This window comes from Mustela nivalis (genome assembly GCF_964662115.1).
Source record: "Mustela nivalis genome assembly, chromosome: 8".
NCBI lineage: Eukaryota > Metazoa > Chordata > Mammalia > Carnivora > Mustelidae > Mustela > Mustela nivalis.
The window spans coordinates 140,116,925-140,122,388 of NC_139027.1; the positions used below are offsets into that span (position 1 = coordinate 140,116,925).

Here is a 5,464-nt window from a genome sequence, read left to right on the forward strand (position 1 = left end):
TTTGTGGGTTTTTCTCACTGGTGTTCTATGCATGGTTACACATCGACTTTTCATGGACCTCTGGAGAGCTCGGAGCGAGTTACAGTCCAGGAAGTAGAATCCATCCAAAGTCAATTATGGAGGGAGGCGAGCATGGGGCTGCTTGAATTTAAGGAAGGAGCGGGATTTGGGGACCATCTGAGCGAGATAAACAATTCAAGGCAGCCGGGAAGGGGGAAGTTTGGGGAGAGGATTGGCTCCTTTCCCTGGCGCTGTCCCAGTCACTTGGTGGAGCCCCCGAGTGGCCACAGCAGGGCTGGGGCAGGAGTCCGGGGACAGGGCAGTCACGGCCGGCAACCGGCGGCCGACCCGAGCGGTCCCGTATGTGGCCGTTTCGTTTTGCTCTGCTGCGTACAGCTCTCGAGAATGAGCAGCCAGAAGTGACCACATTCTGTTGGATTTCCTCCCTCCCTTGCAGTCACTTTAAGCCTTGAGGACGGCGAAAGCGTCTCTCTGGGCTGAAGAGTCAGAACAGGCTTAGGTTTCTTCATTTTCTTCCCCTTCCTCTCTCCAACCTCCTTTCTCTTTCTCTCTTTTGCCTCAAGGATTGGAGGCTCCCCGGGCCGGGAAGTGGACCGAAGCTCACCAAAGAGCAAAGGGAAACCCGGGATTCTGAGTGGGCTTGATCACATCCAGTCTGAGAAAACCCAAGAGCCTCTCCTTTTAGTGAAACTCACTTGGAGAATTGTGGCCTTGATGCACTGGGAGTCCCGACAGGAATTTTCTGCTGCAGGACGTGAGGCCGTGCGGCAGTGGCTGCCAGGGCCCAGGGGAGGCACGAGCGGGATCTGTGCCGGGCACCCACAGAGATGCCACAGACACAGGGTGGCCGAGGAAGGGAAGGGGAGTCCACGGGGCAGGAAGCAGGAGCCGCTGCGGGATGGGCGGGGCCCAGGGCGGAAAGCAGGTGCGGGGCTCCTGGTTCAAACCTGTCAGAATTTCAGGATGGGGACAGCAGAGCACCTGACCCGATGTGGGCATCCCCGCCAGTCTGGGGGCCCTGAAGTCCAGCAGGAGGGCCAGTGAGCCAGAAAGCTGGCTTTGCCCCTGAATCACCAAGGGGCCTAGCCTTCAGCCGGGCCTCAGTTTCCTCGTTTATAAAACGGGCATGATAAACACCGGCCTGCCTACCTCCTTGCTTTGCCCAGAGATCCAATCGAAAGAAAAAAAATCATTTAAAAAATGTTTTTAATCCTGAACTCACAGCAGGCATGAAGCCTCATCTCCACGTGTTCCAGGTTTCTCCGAACTAGTCACTAGCTCCTGTTTTGACTCAAAGTTTCTCACGGAAGCACATCTTTGAAGTTAGACTATCTCTCAAAGTAATAGAATTTGATTTATAGACATTGTCAGGATAGTTGATTCCCCCCTACCCCAGAAGACACATATTCTCTAAATCCCCAAATTCTTTTATAGGAATTCTTAAGTCTCCCAAAGCTCGAGCAAATCAGTTACCTGTTATTCAGGCCGTTATGAACCCACTTGGGTCCTTCAGTCATCGGGTATGTGATTTCTTCTTTCTCTCCTGGTAGGAATGCTCGGAGCCGTTGCGATCTGAGCAGTATTTAGCGTGGGGAAATTTAAGAATTAGTCACCATCAGGGCCCGGAGGAATGAATGCAACCAGGCTTCCGCCAGGTGTATGTCATTAATCCTTCCAGCCTTCCAGAATGACGAACTGCATACCTGGCAACAGGTGAAGGGAGGAATGGAAGAGGCAGAGGTGTTGGGGCCCGGCCTGCCACAGAAGGCACCCGGGGGATGTTTGTAACGCGGACTGAAGAGGAGGGCTGTCGGGCCCGGGGTTGGTGGTGGAAGGAGGGCTTCCTGGAGGAGGTGAGTGAGGATGAGCCAAGCCAAGCCCTGGGGGGAAGGGCGCCCCAGCTGAGCAGAGGCTTAGAGAAGCCCAGGGGCCGAGGTGGGGGCCTCAGGGAAGGCCAAGGGGCTGTGGCTCTCGGTGGGTCAGACTCGGTGTGGGGGGTGGGCGCAGACGTGGACAGGAAGGGAGAGCGGTGGGGGTGACCACCACGGTCACGACGAAGCATCCGGAGCCAGCTCTGTCCCCGAAACCCCCCATCATTTCCGCACGCCTGAAACGGGCCGGGTCCACCAGCTCCCTGTCTGCAAGCTCTGCGCGTCCGAGGGAAAGACACTTGTCCGTGGGCCGATGGGCTTTTGTCTTGGTTTTAGACACACCCCTGGCCTGGGACTTCCGACACGAGCCCCAGAAAAGAGGGGGGCTGCTCGTCCACTGGGGCGGGAAGGGGACATTTTCCGTGTGCCACGTATTGGGTCTGGCCCGTGCCCAGTGGGGTTCGTGGGGTTCGGGCCAGAGGAGCAAGCGCGCGGGTCCACACGGGGCCCAGAGCACAGGCATCTGCGGACCCGGCGTGCGTGTTTTCGGCTTCGTGGGCCGCCAGCGGCGCTGCCGCGGGGACAGCAGCCACCACGGAAGGGGCGCCGCGCGCCAGGAAAACGCGGGGGGCGGAAGCCCGCAGGGGGCTGGATTCCCCGGAGCCTGCCCCGGGCCAGCCCCGGAACTGACGGTTCTGGAGTCGTGAACTTTCTGTGTCCTCGTCCGTCTGAAGCCGGCTCCGTGTCGGTGCGCTGGGTGCTCGCTTGGGCAGGGGAGCGGTTTAGGCGGTCGGCTGTGTCCCCCTCACTGTTCGGGGATGTCATTCTCCCCCGAGGTCAGTACCACGGCCGAGACGTGTCCCTGAGACCGTGGCTGTGCTGCGGCAGCGGGTCCTCCGGTCTCTGTGGCGCCGTCAGGACTTCTCCCTCCGCTTGGTGACTCTCGTCCGGGTGGGGGTCTCCGTTCCTCCGGCTTAGACCCGTGGGCGCTCCGCGGCAGGACCTCCCGCCCGAGGGTCCTCACCCCCAAACCCTCCTTTCACAGCTCTCCCCCCACCACTACCCCGCCCCGCTGCGGTTTCCGGGGGCCCAGGAAGCGCTCGTCTGGAGCCCACGTTTGCTCTGCGCCTCCCACCCCTGCGCACCTGTCTCCTTCCTTCTCTCGTCCCCTCCCTCCCCTCCCAGATTTATTCATTTATTTGAGAAAGAGCGAGCGCGAGCAGGAGTGAGCAGGGAGGGGCAGAGGGAGAGAAAGAATCCCCAGCCGAACCCGCACCCCGCCCAGAGCCCGAGGTGGGGCTCGATCCCACGACCCTTAGATCACGACCAGAGCCGAAACCAAGAGCTGGAGGGCTTCACGACTGAGCCACCCAGGCGCCCCATTTTCTTCCCTTTCTGAGAGTCTGAGTTCAGGGCTGAAAATCCAGACCTCTCGTTAGACCGTATTAAGTCATCCCAGAAGCGAGGCTTCCGTGACGCTGACTACCAGCCAGTCCACAGGTGTTTCTAGGGGTCTCCCCTCGCACACGGAGCCCAAGCGCATGCTTCGTTCTCCTGTTGGTTCAGAGTTAGGTGTCGCCTTTGTAAATCTTCAATATAATTCCAGCCCACAGGTTCTGTCGTTGTTCTCATCTTACAGATGATCCAGAAAACCGAGGCCCAGAGAGGTCACGAGCCCCGGGTCCCGTAGCTGGTCGCTAGCCCTCGGCTCTCCGCAAGGTGCCTACTCACCCTCGTAGATGGTGCGTCCGTGACAGGACACAGTGAGGACGTGAGGCTCATGATAACTTGATGAAGATTTTTTAAATTAAAGCATTTAACAAGTGATACTTTTCCGTGATTCAAAAATTAAAACTACTCCCCAAAGTTGCCCTCAGCCCCTGTGCTCCTGCACCCACTGTAGGGGGTCACTTCTCCGGCTTTCCAGTCTACCTGCCGCTGTCTGCTTGTGAGGTCAGGGGCGCAGACCAGCACGCGGTTGCTCTTCTCTGCTTCCGCAGAAGTTGGTGTCCAACACTGTGTGATTTTTTTTTTCCTGATTCCACTTTTTACACCAAATGATAGATTTTTTTCCCTGACATCAAACATGCATCATTTCGTACCCCTGTTCTCCGACGCTGCGCCTCCCGCCGGGGTGTCCGGCGGTCCAGTTCAGCCCCGACGCCACCTTCCCAGAGTGAGCGTCAGATTGTCCCGGTGGCCCCTTTCCAGACCCCAGCACCAGTGGGGGCCCTGGGGACCCATGCTTCTGCTCAGCTGACTACAAATTTGAGGGTTCACACAACCCTTGCCCCCCATCAGGTCGATAATTCACTAGAGTGACTCCTAGAACTCTGAAAAGCTCTTCTGTCCCTGTCGTAGCTTTATCACGAAGGACACGACTCAGGAAGAGCCAAGCGGACGGGTTGTGGAGGGTGCAGTGTAGGGGAAGCGGGCGGCAGAGCCACAGGGAGCGTCCGGGAGCTTTCGAAGCCCAACATGTTCCCGACACATCCAAGTATTCCCGGCCCAGGAGCTTTTAGGGTTTGTTGCTGGTTCATTACATAGACACGACTGATTACATCAGTGGCCACAGGCGACTGAACCCCGTCTCCAGGCCCTCGCCCCTTGGAGGTCATGGGGTGCACTGAAAGTTCTGGGCCCTTCACCCTGGCTTGGTCTTTCTGGCTCTTGGGCCCAATCCTGAAGGAGCCCACCCCTCCCCGATGAGCCACCTCATGGACATACAAAAGACTGTCAACTCTGTGCCAGAAACTGGGGACAGGGGCCCAGTATTTATTTTCTATTATACCATAAGCCTGTACTTTTTTTGACCTTGCTTTTTGGCTTCATATAACTGGAAGATGACTATCCCATGGCCTGTTCAGTGGGTACCCGTTGACAGACAAAACTGTCAATACTGTATTATGACAAGTAAAGCCCCAGCGACTAAGGCCGAAGCTCCCATGTGGGCATCTGCTGGGTGGGGGTGGGGGGGGTGTGGGTAGACGCATCTGCTGGGCGGGGGTGTGGGTAGACGCCTGGAAGGCAGCCCGCTGTGTGAGAAGGTAAACGCTTCTGGGGTTTTGGTGGATATTCTCATATTTGAGGAATGTTCATTATCATCCGCACTTCCGGACGAGCCGCCGACCTGAGGCTCAAAAAGGAGAAGTCATTTCCCCAAAGCGACACCGCGAATGAGGAGGTAGGAAGGACACCCCTTAAGGATCCAGGGGGCCAGACAAGTGGGGAAAACACTGCTGCGGGGAAGCGAGACGGAGGTGGTTCAGCGGCCGGAGCGCTAGGAGAGCAGCAAGCGGGATGGAGGCAGCAGGAGCCCCTGGAAGTTGTTGAGAACCGTCCCCTTCCTCCCATTCTGCTGGAGGTGATGGATTTCTTTCCGGAATTTTGGTGACATGGGGCGGCACAGTGGGAGCCCTTAACTACACAGAATGTGTCTTCCCTGGTCCTTACTGTTGGTGATACCTCCTTCTGCACAGGCTGGCTGGCTGGTGGTCCAGCCCTTTGCAGAAATGCTGGTCACCACCCCCCAAAATAGTTTTTGCATCTTTTTACCACGTTGAGAATCTTTC

At 57.5% G+C, this 5,464-nt stretch overlaps 1 long non-coding RNA gene across 1 annotated transcript; it reads left to right on the forward strand.

The window, feature by feature from the left end:
- Positions 1–1,825: 1,825 nt before the first annotated feature.
- LOC309871894 lies at positions 1,826–3,717 on the forward strand. Its single transcript, XR_014315553.1, has 2 exons — positions 1,826–1,874; positions 3,532–3,717. It is a non-coding gene; the product is annotated as an uncharacterized lncRNA (long non-coding RNA).
- Positions 3,718–5,464: the final 1,747 nt, after the last annotated feature.